The sequence below is a fragment of the Morone saxatilis genome, unplaced genomic scaffold (genome assembly GCF_004916995.1).
Source record: "Morone saxatilis isolate NCDOM2014 unplaced genomic scaffold, NCSU_SB_2.0 Contig15, whole genome shotgun sequence".
Classification (NCBI taxonomy): domain Eukaryota; kingdom Metazoa; phylum Chordata; class Actinopteri; family Moronidae; genus Morone; species Morone saxatilis.
The window spans coordinates 14,837,271-14,856,366 of record NW_023339707.1 but is presented as its reverse complement, the minus strand read 5'-3'; the positions used below and the strand labels follow the sequence as shown (position 1 = coordinate 14,856,366).

Here is a 19,096-nt window from a genome sequence, read left to right as displayed (position 1 = left end):
TCGTAACGCAACCCTTTACTCACTACCCAACCCCAATGCCGCAAACATCAACAGGAAGAAAAAAAAAATTAAACAACCCTCTTTAACACACCATCCACACAGGCACCAGAGACCCCACACGATACACACAGCGTCGTGCAAACCAGCACCACCGCGCCACACACCCACGATAACCCACACAGCACATTAACGGCCGGCGCCAGAGAGCGAATGGTTTTTTTCTAAGGTAGTGTGTTTGGTAGCTGTGTGCCAGCCAGCGAGGAGTGGATGTGGTTGCACCTTGCACTGGCCACGCTGTGTAAGCCATCGACAGAGACAATTAGGCCTGCTGTTAGTCTTGATGGGTTGCAGAACAGAGGGAATGTGGTAGAAGGGCTGTTGGTGGGAGAGGTGTGTGTGTGTGTGTGTGTGTGTGTGTGTGTGTCACTGCGCCATCATAAGACAGAGAGAAGGGGAGACAAGGTATATACCATACAATGGAACCATTTGTTTCTCATTTGTCTTCACTGTCTGGGGATCTGTGTGTGTGTGTGTTGTAGTTATTTAGCCCCGGTATTCTGGCGGCAGGCCCAATCCTGCTCCAGAGTTTTGCTCCTACTCTACTAAACACACACAACCTGGACTCATTACACTCAGTAAACAAATAAGTCATTAATACCAGCCTGCAGGCTCCACACAAACAAATACAAATGTATAGTACTGGAGCACACTCGTGGAGACACCACCACCCACGCCCATTCCCACCGTGTCCAAGGCTCCCATTGGCTGTGGGGTTTGGGACTAGCGAGACTAATGATGTGGTCCTTGTGTTCCTGCTTCCTGTCCTTTGCTGGAGGACTTCCTGTGGCAGAGTCATGTGGTCCTGATTACAGTCCACATCTAAGACCCCTGGAGCAGGACAGTTTTGCTCTGATACACACACACATACACACGTGCACACACACAATAGATATAGAATAACCTGTGTCCCTCTTGTCAGATATGTGATATTATTGACCAGGAGCACTGGAAACACTGAGCATCTGTGTTTACTTTCTTTTCTCTTTAAGTTTCTCTGCCTGTTTCTGGTTTTTCTGCCTTCCCTTGTTCTGTAGCCAGGAGGTTGTTTGGTGTGATGAGGGGCTGACTGGTCCTGTTGTATTTTACTCACTACTCTGCAGCCCAGCCCTGGCACCAGACCTCACAGCTGGGCTATTGATCAGCGGGTTGGTTAATTCTGTAGGGAGAGCTACGCAAACAGTGACTTTTTTAATTGTAAAATCAATACAGGTCAACCCTAACCCTGTCAAATGTGACACCAAGTAAACAAACTGTCTTTTGTCTGTGGGATTTTGAGATCCAGCTGTTATGGAACCACATCAGTGCTTTCATATGTTTTATCCAATAAACTAAAAAGCACACATTTTTACATCCATGCCAACCATTTTGCCAAAAATACCACAAGATAAATTTTACTACTGTTCAGGCAGCCAACATTGGTTTCCATTCATTTGAACTAGTTAAACTAATTAAACAAACTAAGTACTTCAATTTTGTTTTAGATTTCAGGAAATCTACTACATCTGTATTTTTTGATAAAGTTACATTATTGTTTCTACATTATGCATGTATGATTATACAGCAACTGTTTTGAAGGCTCTTCTAGTTGGGACATTGAAGAATGCTCTGAGATGTCAGTAACTTTTTTTTATTGGGAGAAACAGGCAAATTTGCATTACCCTTTTACAGCCTCTTTGTATGCTCATTGTTTGTCTTCTGAGTTTAATATTCTGACAGCATAGCACATGAATTCAGGCCCTGTTGGCAGATGACTCTTTGTTGTTCGAGTGCTCTCAAATGCATCACCAAGTAAAATGGTCCCTGCATCCAAATGCATTACAATCATTAACAACTTGCCAAGAAAAAAAGAAAGAAAAAATAAATATTGTTCACAGATGGATTACCTGTTTTTTTTTGTTGTTGCATGTTTCAAGTATCTACAAGTGCAGCTTTCATTTCATCACATGGCTGCCTGTAAGATCGACAATCAATCCAAAAACTAAGGTATGCTTTGGGAAGTGGTCAGCTGTAATGTAAACATGATTTGTATTTATATATAGAATTTAAGGATAATGGGATAAAACATGCAAAACATGCAAAAGTATGGTTTTATAAACAGGGTGGATCCAAACAACTGACAGAAAGTTGCTTAATCTAATAATCCCTTTCTGTTCTATTAGTAATTTTTTACATTTTGTTTAGCAGACACAGCCCTATTATCATGATGGAGCATCTAACTGTTTAAGAGCTCCAGCCAAGTGTAAAGTTGTCATTCCTCATCTGTGCTCTGTAGAATAGGAAAAGTGTGTTTGGAGTGTGTGTGTGTATGTAGAGCCACTCTCCAAGGGGAAATTGTTAGCAAATGGGCTCCAACTGCTGGCCTTTTAGCTTTGCAAACACAACCTGAAGACCTCTCCCCACATCCCCTTCTCTCCACTCAACTCCACTTCCCCCAACCTCCCATCCCCTACAATTCACCTGCCTAACAACCCCAAGGTTTCTCATCCCTCTACTCCCTCCTTTCCTTCCCCTCGCCCTTTTTTTATTTTTTCATTTAGCTCCCGCTCACTAACTTAGATATTTCCATACCTATTCATCATTCCCTCTCCCTCCCTCTCTGTCTACTTCTTCACACACAGAGAGTCATTCCTGAGTGGGTAAATAGAGTAAATTGGGGCTGACCCCCGGGGTTAGCAGGGGCCACACTCTCTTTTCATGTCAAAGCCATCTGAAGGCTGATTGGTTGATTGCAGTGCTCTCTGCTTCCAAAAGGCTCCCTTGTGCTGCTGTAATTGCCCTATCATGCGTGCGTGCACACATGCTCAGGGCACACACACACACAAGCATGCACGTACATACATGCAGACGCACACACACGTTCTTACAGCCAAATGACTTAATTGGTGTTAATTGCATAATGACAGTAGTGAATTGGACCTGGGTCAGAGGTGACACAGGTTTGAGTGGAGAGGGGGATGGAGAAAGGATGTTGAGAAGATGTGAGAGGAAGGCTGGCACTTCTAGACGGTCTCAGTCTCGCTCTCTTTCTTCCTCAGTTCCAATACTAAGCAATCCTTGACCTGATTGCTGAAGTTGGCCCATGGGGATGCCGTACACACACACACACAAAAACAGACAGCCCTTTGTGGTGTGGAGGGATGCTCTTTACACTTAACACAAGGATTCAATTTGACCCAGTCAGCATCTGCGGCTGTGTATGTGTGTGTACCCATATGTGTGTGTATTTAACTATACCAGCAGTGTGTATGTTTGTGTGTGACTGCCCGGGCAGCTGAAAGGGCTCTATTGGTGAAAACGTTTAAGCCATCATCATTAGAGAGTTGTTGGTACAGAGGTATGTTTTAGTGAAGAACGTAATTGGCCCGTCATAGTGCTGTGTAATCTTCTCATATTCTATGAAAACAGAGAGCTATTGGCCATAATGGCAATGTTTAAGGTGGGACATTCCCATGTTAAACATACAGCATCTTAGATTGATACGGGCTGGGACTGAATAGCAGAGCGAGAGGGTGGGGTGTGTGATGTTGAGTGTACACCAGAAGCCCTGCAGTCATATATTCTGTCTCCATGCTCTACTATACACATTTATTTCCCTTTTATTTTATTCCATTGAAATCACTCTACAGTTGGTGTGTGTGTGTGTGTGCGTGTGTGAATACAGTATGTACTAACCCAGTATGTACTGCATCGCGTGATTTCAAAACCAGAGCTTTCTCAAGTGGAAACATTGCTGTGTCTGAGACCACCCGGGATTAATTTCTCTTTTTGAAAATGTTATTGTGTATATGCATGCATGCGTTTGTGTGCATGTCTGGACTCTACTGCAATTAAATGAGTAGGTCTGTGTGCACATATGCCTGAATCCCTGTGTGTTTTCCTGCAAGTGCATGTGTCATTGTGTGTGTGTTTGTGTGTCCTTGTGTGTGGGAGTTACAGTATCCCCCATCCTGCTGTTTATAGGAGGGAGTGAAAAGTGATGGAAGGTATGGAGAGAGATGGGCCAGTGATGACATAGCCTTATGTTCACCCCCTCTGGATATGGCCCACTCTATATTAGATCTATCCATCATAAGGCTGCACTCGAGTCCCACATGCTTCCTATACCATTCATAGCTAGATGTCCACTGTACATGTGTTAGTCTCATCAATGTTCTACTCATATGGTACATGTCACGCTCATACTTGTAAAGTCTGAATGTACTTTGTCATACCCACTGCATACTTAGTGTGTGTGTAGCCTGTATTGACTCTCTTTAAGTGGTTTTTAAAGCTCAGATGATAGACGTATGGATTTTCTTGTAGTTCCTCAGAAAGACTTCCCCACAGGCTCATCTAGACACAAAAGGAGCTGTCACTCTCTGCTTTTCTGATCTCACTGTGTGTTCATTCAAATATGTGTGTGTGCTGTTGGTGCTAGAAGGTTTTGTGTGTGCGTGTGTAAATGCCTCTGTGTGTGTCGGAGCTGTCACCTGTTCCTTGTGCTCTGTATGAACCCTGTCTCTTGGCGAGCCTTTGATCTGGTCGACAGGAGATTCCTACAGTGTGAAATAGCCCCGGCCAGATTTACTCAATGAAAGAGCACGCCTTAACCACTGTTATTACACTCATTTTTTTTAAACATCACTGCTTGTTTGTGTCTCTCTGTCTCTTGTTCTCTCTCTCTCCTTCTCTTATTCTCCCTTTCTTGTTCTGTCTTTGTCATTTTCTGCTTCCTTACATGTGCTATGAATGTGCTTGTAAGTGTACATAAATCTTAAATTGGAGGGGATTTTCTGTAATATTTACTGCAGAAGCCATTGCATTGAGTTTTAACTGGAGTCAAAAAGCCACTTAGTCCTGCAGTCAAAGCCAAGGTTACCCATGCTGTTACTAAAAGACAGATGTGCAGAGGTAGGTATGGAATTAAACAGGACAGCAATGTACTGTAGCTTATTCTCCTTTATCGTTGTGTCCATACTTCTAGGAGCAGAAATTGGACCTGATACAACCATGCCCATGACATTTCTGTCATTGTTGCATGTTGGTGGATTCGTGGATGTGAGAAAAGACATATAGCACCTCAGACTGTCCCTTTATAACTGTGACATGAGAGACGAGAGGAGCACTAAGTCTCTTGCTCCCTCTTCCTCTCTTTCTTTGTGCTGTCACAGTCCAACATTAGTGTGTTAGGTTGGGCGTGTCTGTCTGAGCTGTTGAACATGTGTCAGAGCCCAGGTGGGGAGAGACACAATGCAATTATCCCTGTGAAACACGACCCATGTAACACAAACACTGTACACATGTGCACTGGCAGTTACAGGGCCTGATACTAATTTATTGTGGTGAGCTGTACAGTGTTACAGGAGGAACTAAGTTGAAGCAACCAGGGAAAGAAATGGTGATGTTTCTTTTACTGCAGTGTTAGACCAAAAGTTTAGGAATCAGAACTACGGTGGTGCTTTACCATGCAGTGTGCAGCAGAGATGATGCCAAGCTAAGCAGCGGGTATAGTGAGGCCAGGGCATCCCAGGGAGCAATCCCTGTTTGCTTAACCACTGCTGGGCACATTTACACACATTTACCACTTAGCTGGCTTGTGTAACCATAGAAACATCATCCTACATAGCTATTGCATCTCACTCAAAATACACATTCTTAAAGGATAGTTTTACAATTTTGCAAGTCTGTATTAAAACAATGATCAGGTGCCTGTATTAGCAGTGAATGAGGTTTGGCTTGCTGTAATCATACCTCCTGTTCATACTGGCTTAATGCAATTCCAATGGAAGTGATGGAGGACAAAAGACAGTCCTCGTTCTGTGAAAAAATATATTCCAAAGTTCAGCTGAAGCTAATATAATGTATATTTAAAAAAAAAAATCTCTTTGTGTTACTATCCGTCAGTAGCTTAACAAGAAAACACTGTCCAGGAAAGCCCAAAGAGAAAATTTCATACTAGGAGCTACGGAACTCTTGAGCCACAGCCCACAAATCATATCTCAGTCTAAGCTTTACAATATATTTTTGCACTAATCAACGTCTCTCGATTTTCTATCCCCTTCTCTTCCTTTGGGCAGAGAGCAGGAAGAATGATTACAGTAAGAAAAGCCTGTTTCAATGTTTATAGGGGCATGTGAGTAAGACATAATGTGAACCTACCCTATGATAATATTCATCTATTCACTACCTATATAAATGTTTAAGGGAAATTAAAAGCAAAAATAAATCCAAAACCAGCCACTCTTAACTGTATTTTTCTATAATTTTCTATTTCTATTTTTATTATTCTTTTAAATAGAGGAATATTATCATTGGACATAAAAGTGCTTTCCAGGATTTCTACATTTTACATTTTAAGTTGAATCTAAATCTATGTTACAAACATTTGCCAAATGACCCTACTTAAAGTTCCCATAGGCTACCACATCTACTATGCGATGTCCATTTCATGTCCAGAGACTATTTGGGTTGACTTCTCCTTCAACTATGTAAGTGGACTGAGACGGCTGTCACCTGTCATTACAGCAAACTGGAGGAGAGATGTGGTGTATGCCAGTTAAACAGAACTACTCAAAGATGTGGGGTAATGTGAGTGATGGTTGAAAGTCACAGTCTGTGACCTGAGAAAGCTCGCACTAAACATCAGCACATGACCTTGCTTGGGAGGCCTGAATTCTTTCAGCCTTAAGCCGATACTATTCCCAGCACCACCCAGACAAAATGGGCCTACTTTCCCCACAGACATACACAAACACACACATACGCACATCAACATTTCATACTGCAAATTTTATGAGTTTCTGGAAGTCTGCACACGCTTTACTAAATCACTTTTTAGGTCATTTTAGGGCGAGCTACCAGCGTTTATTTTTCTGTCTTGATATCAATAAGATGTTTGGAACAACACGTCATGAGTTCTAGTTATCTGAGTCAAATGAACCACAGTTGAAAAGTGATCCTTAACTTAGCCAGCACATCAATATTCCACATCACATACTTTCAAAACCAGAGTGAGGACAGGTTTAAATACATTATAGTTCCAGCTGCACACTATATCATCCTTGGCTATCATAACAACGGGTATTTGCCTAGCCAGTGCATCATAACCTGTTGCATTAATCCCACAGCAAGACTAAATGTTAAGTGCAAGCCTTAGCGCTGTCAGTGTGGATGGCTCTATCAGTGCTTATTTAATGGGTACAGTGTGTTTCGGCAGTAAATATCACAAAACTATGAGTCACTTTGTCAAAACTAATGAGGATTATTTACTCTCTATCCGCACCCAGAGCCAAACCTCTGTCACTTTGTACGATGCTTATTTACGATCCGCAGTATCTCCATTTAAGTTTCACTGGCTGGGCCTTCCACAGTGTCGTTGTTAAAGGTTGTTAAAGGTTCAAGATGGCTGCACAAGGAGTGTCAGTGGTTTTGGTTGTAGTGAAAAAATGTTCATGTTTTAGGGTTTTAGGCTCCAGAGGCCTTTTATAGTTCAGAGTAGTCTCAGGAATCATTACTGGCTCAGATATCGTAACTGTTCACTTAATGTGTATGTTTCTGGGCTCCGTCAGGTACCCCTGTCGATTGTTATCTCTCTATCTCACCCACACTGCCCCACCTCACACCCTATCTCTTTGCGCTGAGGCTGCAAAGGTTGAATACCACTCCCAAAAACAAAATTCCCCCCTACCACTTCTCTGATTACCCCCATTCCCACTCCTCTCATTGCCCCACAACATGCCTGCTGGCAGTGGGACCCCACAACCTGGTGTTCCTGCCACACATGCGAACACAAAGACAGACACAAAAACACTCCTCTCCATTTGATATAACATTTAGGTTTACTCTAACTCAACCAGGAATGCATCATAATTTAAACTCTGTTAAGTCATAAATGTTTCCTTTACACTCTTTACACTGAATTGTAGCTATTTCATTTCCTGCACTTCATCTCACCTCTGAGAGAATAATTCTCAGAATTAGCAACTTTAAAAGTAGTTGTTGTCTTCTTTACATGTCTCTTCACCCCTTTTCTCTCACACATTGACACGGGTCAGACTGAGGTAGAGATCACTAGCAGACCACCAGGCATTGTGAAAGCCTGCCTGTTTATCCCCAGAGTATATCCTATGTGTCTTATGTCCCGGGGCTATACTGACCCCAGGAGCACCAAACTGACTCGGCCAACAACATGATTGGTTCTTCCTGAGACTGGACTTAAATAGTATTAAGCACCACATTGCAGCTGTGCTAGCACAAACACACTCACTCCACTTGACATCAACCTCAACTTTGTCACTGTGTCTCAGATCCTGTTTGGAGACATATTTTGCATTTGGTTTAATAAAGAGAAGTGAAAAAGGGCTGAGCTTATCCGTCATATGCAAGAAAGAAGCACTTGCATACCGAAGAGAGAATAAACCACAAAACAAAATCAGTTAACCCCCTCATCCAAGAGGGTTGAATGAATAAATGAACACATTGTTAGCATTGGATGGGCAGGGGCTCTAATGTTTGATGACCAAACATAAATCTTAGCTGACTGTGTAAATCTCTGTATGAACTTGTCTACCTCAAATACTTGTAGCTACTGAATAGACATTATTATCAGATTTTGTTGATACAAGTGTACCACACACACACATAGATAGAGACTTATAGGCAAACAGACACATGCAGGTGCAGATACACGCACCAACACACACCTTTGTGAAGGTGAGCCTGTTTTTCCTTCAGAGCAGATTGAGATCTGAAGGATCACATTTATTTGCTTAACTGGTTCAAGTGATCCTAAATAGATCCTAAAATCTGAGATAACCAAACGAGACCAAACTAAACTATTTTAAATCCAAAGCTCCAGCTTCATTGTCTCTGTGCCCATTTATTGCAAGCACGCACACACACACACACACACACACACACTTTACTCACTTTACTCCCTGGTCTACTTACATATTATGTCCAATAAATCTGCCATCTGCTATGGCCCAGATGAAGCTCAGTAATGAGACACAATTTATTAAAAGAAAGTGTAGATTTTCTTGTCTATATTCTGACAAGTTTGTGTGTTCAGTCCAGGCTTTTACAAATAAGTTTTTATACTGTAGAAAACACAGATCAGGAAAAAGATGCTCCTGTGTCTCCAGCCTGGTTTGGTAGAAGGGCAAATCAGTTAAGAGAGGGAACTGAACTATGGACAATAAAAAACAGATGGAGAAACTGTGAGTCTGTGGGCAGTGAGAGAGAGGAAGCAACGAGTCGGGTCAGGAGTGAGGACTGATGGGTCAGTGGAGTTGGTCTCATCTTGAGAAGACATCAAGAGAAGGGTGGAGCATTAATAGCACCCTAGAAAACAACGGAAGGGTGACCGCTTGAATGAGCATTCTGGCATTTTTGTAATATGCACACACGAAAACACAAATATAGAAAAAAAAAAAGGTTGTAGAGAAGAAATACTTATTGTGAATAAAGATATGTTTCTGCATCACTGCGGTTAGTGCAGAGTAGGCCTTTCACCAGTTGTGGCTGGCTCTCTGTCCTTCTTTTCCATCTTTCGGGAACAAGGTCTTGACTCCAGCCCACACTGTATCTCCTGCATGGAAACTTTCCTCACTTATAAAGCACAAATATGAATTATGACATCATGTCCACTATGTCTTTTTCCCACATTTGAGTGCGTGTAGCTTTTCGACAAAGAAGACTGCAACAAAGAGCACAGAAAGCACAAGAGAAGGTCTTAATATTTGCATGTTACACTATAAACTTGTTTCTGCAAGCTTAGCGCCTGTACACACATTTCAGGGTACTGGGTTAAACCTTCAAAGCAAAGTGAATGCCACCATGCACCCCCCCCCCCCACACACACACCAAGTCTTCCACCCTCCCTCCCATACCCGCATGAGAGTACACCACAGCTAGACTTGCACCCACTCCTGTTTTTGCGAATGGGGGTGAGAGGCTGTTACCGTGTCAGTCGACATGGCCTCTTATCGGACCATCAGACTACCCTCAGATTCTCTTTCCAGATGGAGGTGAGATAGGGCCTCAGAGGCCCGGACCCCCGCAGACACTGAGAGCATGGAGGCCTCCCCTGATCTCCTACCTGATGGAGGTGCTTTAATGTGGACTCGAGTTTCACTTGTCTCCCCTGCCTGGCTGGGCCTGCACTGGTGTCAGGATGCAGGCGCATTCAAGGCTCTTCGGCCTGCGTTCTGATGGGCCGCCGCCGCTCCATTTCGAGGTTTAGCTCCAGGTCAAGGTGTTGGCATGAGACACAAGCTCACCGAGTCCCCAGCACTATTCTTATTATGAAAAATAGGTGCATTGGTGGGTTGTATACGCAGCCACACGGGCACTCACAGGCAGACTTTGACACAAGTGCAGCTGGCCCACAGTAGAGCTCTCGACATTTCTCTCAATAACATAAGCACTGCCATACTGTGCTCAGAGCGAGACACAGAAAAAGAGAAGGAATTCTGTGATAAGACAAAAAAAAGGCTTAAAGGAGTAAATGAGTGAGATTAATCAGAGATCAGAACTTCTGAGCGCTAAAAGAGACAGATCAAGAGAGACAGAGTGGGGGAGGAGGAGCAAGGAATTTGGGAGCAGAGAGAATTCCCTGCACCTTTTATTGTTGTTGCGCAAACCTGTATTTTGGACCTGCATGAACATTATGCACTTTTATGAACATAGTTTCTTTTTCGCCTAGGGGCTTTTAAGTGATAAAATGAATATTTGAACATGTCCTGCCAATAACACTTTTTTCAACCTGCCTTTTGTGATTCTTCTTGTGATTCTGATTTTCAACATTTTTATGCAAGAATATGGACATACATATGTGTGGGTGCAGGGGGGCTTGTGTGGACAAAATGTGTCAAAACAACCTCCACATTAGGAGTAGGTACTGCAGATTCCACCCGTATCATTTCTACATTGGCACACCTTGGCCGGACTCGGGAAACTCACCACCATTCCACAGAGAGCCCTCCATCATTCCTCACAGGATTAGAGAAAAGAGAGAACGGGAGAGGGAGAGAGTTCAAGGGAGGGATTGCTCTTTTACTTTTTGTAGCTGGCAGAGTCTTTACTATAATTTAGCTGAAATAATAGAAGTCTTAAAATTGCTACCAGTGTCTCTTTCCCCCTCTCTGTCTCTGTTAATATCAAACCAGATGTCAGTTTGAGAAGACACAAGGAGCCGATGCACGCTGGTGTTTGAACAAGAAGAAAGCTTTCAGAAATGGCACATGTGAAGCCTACACGGTGTCTGACTCACTTACAGAGGCACGCTGCCTCTCCATGGGAATTTAATGAGTTTGATACATGAGATTTCTTTTTTTTTTCATCAACAGTCAACTCCACCTAGTGGTGTTTGTACTGAACAGATTTCTGGCTGCAGTGAGGAATGAACTGTAATGAGGGAAACATTACACCAGCAATTGTTTATCTCCTCTGAGTCACTTTCCCCTTACATTGCCGGAGAAGCGAGGATCAATACAAAGGTTTTGGATATGAATCCCACAAAAGCTACAAACACTGTAGAGAGATCTGGGGCAACATTGTGCCTTTGCCGCACAGACTGTCCATTGCTTGAGAGCAGTTGTAGACTGTGTTAGTAGGTCTCCTCAGCACCTCTCTGCCTGGCATCTGTGAGGCTTGCTCACACTTGCTTTCACCCAGCATGTGTTTGCTCAGATGAAGGAAATTATGTAATTAGCCTTTGAGGGATTGTTTTCTTTCACTCTTTACCCCCCTCTCTCCCACTCTTTGCCTTTACCCCTCTGTCTTTCTTTCCCTCCTTCAAATTTTTTGCACTCCTTACTCTCTTTCTAGTCTTGTGACAGCAGGAGATGCTTACCATTTAATCCGAGCCACACCCTAGCTCACCTTCTTCATTAATTGCCAGGGACCATCAGTGAAAGAAAATGAGCGCTTGTCATACAGATCCATCTTAACTGTCAAGGGCAGCTTTGTTTAACATCAAAGAGGGAGTTTTGAGAGGTGTATGAGGGAGTGGAAATGGAAGCTTTGGGTGTGCAGGGGGTGGTGTCAGGCTGGGTTTGGGTTGGGTTGGGTTGGGTTGGGTTGTGTGCTGGGAGATGGGTGCAGGGGTACACACAGGCAGTATCGGGGGGTGGGGAAACCTGGCATTTTGCTCTCTAATTCCAGCCGGCCTGGAGGCCTGTAGCGCTAAGAAGGGCCTCACTGTTGCTCTCTGGATCAGCCAGGTATTGCTTACATAAAAAGCAAGTGAAAACAGCTGTAGGGATAATTAGCTTGATTCTCCATTACATGCCATGAGGGCCAATAACTAAAAAATGGAGTTTTGTTTGGGTTAGAGCTGCAGCCCCAACCAGGAGGAAGTTGTAAAAGTCAAGCAGAAAAAAAGAAAGAGAAGAAATGCAGGGAAGAAAGAGCGAGCTCTTGAAGCAATTGTTGCAGAGAAGATGTTCTCTCTTCCTGGGATGGCTTGATGTAGACCATATTTTTTAAGGGTTTTAAAGGGCTATAGTTTCGAAAAGATTGGATGAGTATGTGCGCACATTTAAAACATTTCTTTTACCCATCTAATACGAAATCTGAGTTTTTAGCTCGTGGGAACCCGTAACATCAGATCAATGAATTGGAACCAAATTTTGACTGCTTTTTTAAAATCCCATTTGCTGTAATAGATTACCTTAGACACTATCTTGCAATAGAGCAATAGAGGTGCTGCATGATGTCTTTTATTTCACCATCAATGAGCATGTTGAATCTGGGTTATTTTCACTCACTGCAGTCAATAAATCTGACATATGATAAGAGCAGTGATTTGTTTTCATTGTAAGACGTTTAGTCAAAATTGCTTCTCTTCTGACCTCCTTTTCTGAGGTTAAATAGACTATCCTATTAGAAACACGATATGGTGGTCACATACAAGGCCTGCGTTCACAAAGTATCTCAACAAAAAGAAATATGTATTTGCATGTGTTTCTATTCAGACAGAACAGTGAGAAAATCCACTCTGCTGCTAGTTGTCACTTCTCTCTCCCTTTATTTTACCCCAGTATCTGCCCCTTCATACCACCGAATGGCTTGTTTTACATCTCTCCTTCTGGTAGAGTGGTAGAGTGAGGTGAGGCGGGGCGATGGGGGGGGGCGGGCCCGAGGTGCGGGGGGGTACCAAGTACCAATCTTTGTACTGGTAATTGAATTTGGTGTGTTTCTCTTTTTTCTGTAGGAGTGAAAGGACACCAACCACAGGGTAATTCCAAGTGAAAGAGCAGCACTTTAACATTGGTGGTCCCAAAACTCTGCAAGGATCCATTTAACAGGCAGTTTATATTAGTAGCACTTAAAGACAAGAAGGGGGTTCAGCCGCTCAAATCCAGACTCTCAGGCCTGATACCCAATCCTCAGGAAGAAGACAGAAAGTTGGACAGAAAGACCAGTAGGTTTTGGGAGAAATACAGGTGGACTAACAAAATAGACACCTTACAGCCTCATTTAGATTACCTATCCACTTACAAGAACTTTTACCTGGTATGTTGTGTATGTAGATACACAATACTGGTCACAAAATTAACACAGGAGTACAAGGCAGTATAAATGTTTTTTCACCTCAACCAGACCTCTGTCTCTGCAGAGGGCATTTGCAAATTTTGATAAGTCAATCATTTTCCTGTCTCCAGATGCAGGCTAAAGGAGTATTAATATGAGAAAGTGTTCACCCTGTCTGATCCCACCATCAAGCACACTGAGAGTGGAGGAGTGGGGAGGAGGATGAGGGTTACGCAGGGAGTAGAAGATAGGAATGGCTGATTTAACTTAGAGACAGATGATGGCTGAGTGTTGCAAGAGGGAGAAGGAAATTATATTTTTTCATTAGTATGCATTGATATGACAGCAATTTTTAGATTTAAAAGAACAGTCTGTACAGTCGTGATCTGAAACAAATCCCAAAAGAGACAGAAATATATACATTCACATGTTTGATTAAAGCCATTAGAAAATGTGCTTTTTGTCTCCCCTCCCTAAACTCATTTTAGGTGAAGTGGCTCAATGTAAAATGGGAGGGCTGTATCTGATCTGTTGGAGTGAGTGTCAAGTGTTAATATTAGTTTTATCAGTAGCCGTCCCAGTGAAGATTCAGGTCACGGTTTGGATATTACAGTGCAATTTATCAGATTCCTAAATTTATCAGAACTGCTGCACATCGCCACTTTCTGTTGGATAAATGGAATCTCTATGTGTGTTTACAACTTTGTGGCAAATGTCCTCTCTTGTGCATTGCAGCCTATAGAATTGTCTGCAGGTATTTTATATCAAACATCATCCCAACACTAGAAAAATATCAAAAAGAAAAGAAGAGAAAAAGAAATCAATCAGAAAAAGTCACTTAAAGGACACAAACAGGACAGCTGGTTTAATTTCAGTTGTTTTCAATCATAATGTACTTATTGCATATTCAAATTCTACAATTTTCTTTGAATCAGATCCAGAAAAGTGCTGCCTCGTGTACAACTTCTGAGACTTCTTCTGTGAATTGTGGTATACCTGTAGCGCACATCTTTTTTTGCTGCCTTTAGCAGCTGATAATGCAGAAAATGGTGGACAGTGACCTTTGGACTGAAAAGGCTTTAAGCAGCCCGTCAGAGCCATTTGAGCTCACTAAATTATCCAGAGCCTGGTTGTAGCTTTCATGGCTGATATAATATGCTTTGCTTTGTCACATGTTTCTAAAGCGGACATAATGATGATAATGACCACAAATGCAGTACTTACACTCAGAAACATAAAATTCCATATTATTTTAACACTCTGTCACAACATGCTGACATGTAAAATAATCATAGGCCGATAAGCGTACACACGTTCATGACCACGTAGCGACACACACTTCCTCATTAACAACATGAACACAGGCGTCACACGTGAGTTTGTGTAGTGAATGCGTCTGTTGTGTGGAGGTAGTGAGGTGTTGACAGAGAAGAAAGAGGAGCGGTCTTCAAACACATCCAAAGGCAGGTCGTGCTCTCCATTATGCCCTGCCGGGGGCCATATTTGTTGATTCTCTGGCCCCCAAATCATTAATTTAAGTGCAGACGACGGCAAAGAAACCTGAGAATGGCGTCCAACGCAACACAAATTCACACACACACACATGCATCTAAGCGCGCAGACACACATTTGGAAACTTGCACGCAAGCAAGCTTGTGTGTACACATCGACACACACACATACACACACACACACACACCCTGTGTTGCATAACAAATGATGGCACTTTAATTGCTGTGCGTGTTTATTTACTCCTGGCTGTAATGGATGGTCCTTCTCTGCCTGGCAGCCAATCAGAGTAAGACAGGAAGAGTGTGAGCAGCCCTGCAGAACTTGACATACAATTTGACATTCCCCTTTATGCACAACACAAGATGCTGTCGTTAAATACGGGTTATCCCCTCAAACTCAAGATTTTGGGGTCAAATCATCTCTATTACAACATATTCCCCCCACTTTACCTGGCAACGTCTCGGGTCCCCAACATGCAAAGATTGTATCAAAGTTCTTTCACTATGCCCTCTCTGAGTGATGATAACGTCGTCAGTGATTGGTAGTTATTTTGGGGTCTGTTTGCTCAGCCAATGAGGCGCCCCCAGCGAGCTAGACATACATCATTGTTTTCTCTTTTTTTCACAACCCTAACCCTCAGGAAAGAAGTGAGTTGTTGCTGACTGCTGTGCGGCCTGAATAACAGACACATTCCAATCGTTTTTTTTTTTCTTTTTTATTAATGAGCACTTGATGTTTTGGTTACTGCCAACTGCATTTAGAGCATTCTTAAGGAGCTCTGGAAGGTCGCCAGACAGTTAGAGAAAGAAAATGGTCAACCTAAAGCTAAGAAAAAAACTAAATATCTGCACTGGACCTGAGTGTCTGAGTTCTGTTGGTCCGAGTATTGTAACTATGTGATGTAACCTTTTAGGAGACGACTGAGGAAATTAAAAACAACTTAAGATCCTTGGCTAAGTGATGCATCTTCATATCCCTGTGTGGGTTTTAGCATTTGTTTCTCATTATTTGCGGTTGACCTCTCATACTGATTTTTTTTTCTCAATGTTTCTTTCCACAGCTGCTCACAGAGCCAGGTACCAAGAGGTTCAAGAGCTTCAAGTGCAAGCATACACACGCAACCGACCCATACCTCCCTACCATCGTGACCATCAGACATACATATAAATATGCACATATACTCCAGGAACCACCGTTTGTATGTATTGCGGACAAGCTCAGAATTCAGCCCGGTCAGAAGTTCTCCATATTACCGATAAATGTCACCTTCACTGACAAATGCAGTGGCATCAGTCATCAGTGTGGGCCTTCAGCGTATTGGCATGGAGTCCACTGCCTTCATTTTCCCTTGCTGTTTTCAATAGACTGGGAGCTGGATTCATTTTACAGTACTGCGGTGCTACAGAGTTCTGGCTTCACATCAACCGACAATCACTCCACCGCTGTCGACTACCAGTGTGGCTAAGCAGAGCCGGTGGAACTAGCCGTAAACCCATGCCAATCCTGGACTGGTTTCTGATGGCATGAATGTGTTTACTTCTGCAGCTAAATAGCGAACTTTTTGTAAATATCACAACATGGACCTCAAAATCCACAATCCACAGAGACCTTCTCAATGTACCGTGCCAAAGGAGACAACCCTGTCTGCTGAAACAAATTACTGACATGGGACTGCATCTGAATCATCTGGACTACCCAGTAAGCCGCCCTCATTTGTTTGACTATCTCCCACTTCCTGTGGAGAGATCAACAAGAAAAGGCAAATTCGGGCTTAAAATGCCCCACAAACAGTTTGAGGATCAGCTTACACCTTCTCTAAAAATCAGAACCTCTATTAACAGGGAAGGAAACACCGCTGACCTCAAATCAGCCAGCTTACTGTAAGAACAGTCTGTTTATATATTTCTCCTTGTGTTCTTTTAGCCTGCTGTGCGTTTGTTTAATTAACCAATATCATGTTCTGTTTGCTTTTCTACATCCGAAACAGTTTTGAGTGCCACTCTTTTTTTTTTTTCAAAGTTTGAACAGCTGTGTGTGACTTATTATGCTGATGAGTGATGTATTATTTTGTTGTCTATTTATTGATCCTGTGAATCTGAGTGGCTAATCTGTTTATAATGAAGTGACTTGCATTTTAAAGCACTGTGTCATTATTGTTTTCACTGTACTGTAGGTTGTCCTGAGGTGACGATGAGGTACAGTATCGTGTTTTGAATCAACGGTATAACAGTATTTCCACTTGGTCCTTACCTAATATGTACAGTTTTTTTGTACAATGTGTGCATGTGTGTGTGGTTTTATGACTGTAAGGACTGTAAAAGTTTGGGGGTAACCGTATTCACCCATGACTTGTTCCACAGTGTTTTGCAGTGGTCAGCTTGTTTCTGTTGTTTGAATAAAAGTTGTTTTCACAAGAACTGCAATATGTGTTTTATCAAAAAGACAATAATGTGAACATTGACATCGGCAGTGTATTGGTAAATGTGAGTGCAACAATGGGTATTTTCACAAGATTAAAGTTTCACCGCCACTAATAGCAACTACAACAATAGACTCTTGCACTGCCCAAGAAAGAATTCTCCCTAGTTTTCATGGTCTACCAATTCTCTTTTTCTCTCTCTCTCTCTCACTCTCATAAACTCAGCCAGATGTTGCCCAGTTTTCTTCCTAGGGGAACGTGGGGAGGGTGGGGGGGTTGGAGGGGCAGTTTGATGGAGGAGGGAGGGGTAAGTGAGGCATGGTGAGGGATCAGAAATGTGGCTGAGCATGTTTTAAGTGCTCTTTGACGCAGTTGCAGCCTCCAGCATCCACTGCGGTAACATCAGCTGTACAGAACTCTTGCGAGATTTGCAAGGGCACTTCACACTCAATTCCGCCACAGGTATTCGCAGCCTCTCGAAGAGTTTCATTCCTTAAGGAGATGTGCGACTTGTGGAAAAATGTGACAAAACGACGGCTCTCCCAAAAGCATTATGAGTTATTGTAAAGAATTTGGGGGGCTGGAATCAGCTATGTTCTTTTAATTTTGTGTTCCACAGACACGCTAAAGGGGCTTAAAATTGAGTTTGTTTCAATAGACACATATTAAAATGAGAATATTGTGCAGTGTCCATATGCAGTACATGTGAAGGTAAATACAGCTTTCACCAGACCTTGTCTGAGTGCTGTGAAAAGCCCCAACAGCACACTGTTGGTAATACTGACACAGATTCTCCCTACATTTAAATAAGGCCTGAGAGACTCAACTCATACTGACTTTAAATGAAGTCTGTAGCAAACCTATAAGATTGACTGCACTTGACTAAAGGCTACAACAAGATCAGTATAATAAAAATGTCTGAATGAATCTTTTCCCCTTCCCTTTCTCCTCCCTCTATCACCTGAGGCAAGTCTTTATTTGGGCACACAGCCAGACATTCAGGTGACTGCCCCCTTCCATTAATTTTAGCATTGTTTTACTTCTTTTGCCGACTGTTATTCTATCTCTATTTCCTCAATCCAGATGAAATTCTGTCCAGCGCAATTGAGAATAACACGGCTTTCACCCTTGAATGCCTTCAGTGTGTGTACAGACTGAGAAATCTACAGTGACACACGTGAAACTATTAAACACTTCGCCCTCTGACACTCATCATCGGGTTCATTGAAAAATATCGAACTGTAAGCCGGCGGATTCCTGCAGCATGTTTTGAGATAATGTACCATAAAATAATAATTACCGTAATGACCGTAATGCTCGCAGGCCTTCAGGTGATGAGAGCAGCCTGTATAAGCACACGATATGGACCTGCTTGTCTTGATTTTACTGAGTAGTAACTCGATCTGCTGCCAGTGAAAATCCTAACTCTGCTCTGGTATGGATAGGGTAATAGCCTTGGGTGCTTTATAAGTTTATTTTAGGTAATAGAGACGCTTGTTTTGTTACAGCCTGTTCCGCCCTTCTCTCTCTCTCTCTCTCTATCTCTCTCTCTCTCTCTCTCTCTCTCTCTCTCTCTCCCTCTCCACAATT

General features: G+C 42.6%; 1 protein-coding gene across 1 annotated transcript in view; it reads left to right on the top strand.

Annotated features, from left to right (window-relative positions):
* LOC118323807 (ERC protein 2-like) overlaps positions 1 to 17,459 on the top strand; it is a 150,077-nt gene extending 132,618 nt beyond the window's left edge. Inside the window, exon 17 of the mRNA XM_035655836.1 lies at positions 16,148 to 17,459. The gene's annotated coding sequence lies outside the window, so the exon portion shown is untranslated. The remainder of the gene's footprint in view (positions 1 to 16,147) is intronic.
* Positions 17,460 to 19,096: the final 1,637 nt, after the last annotated feature.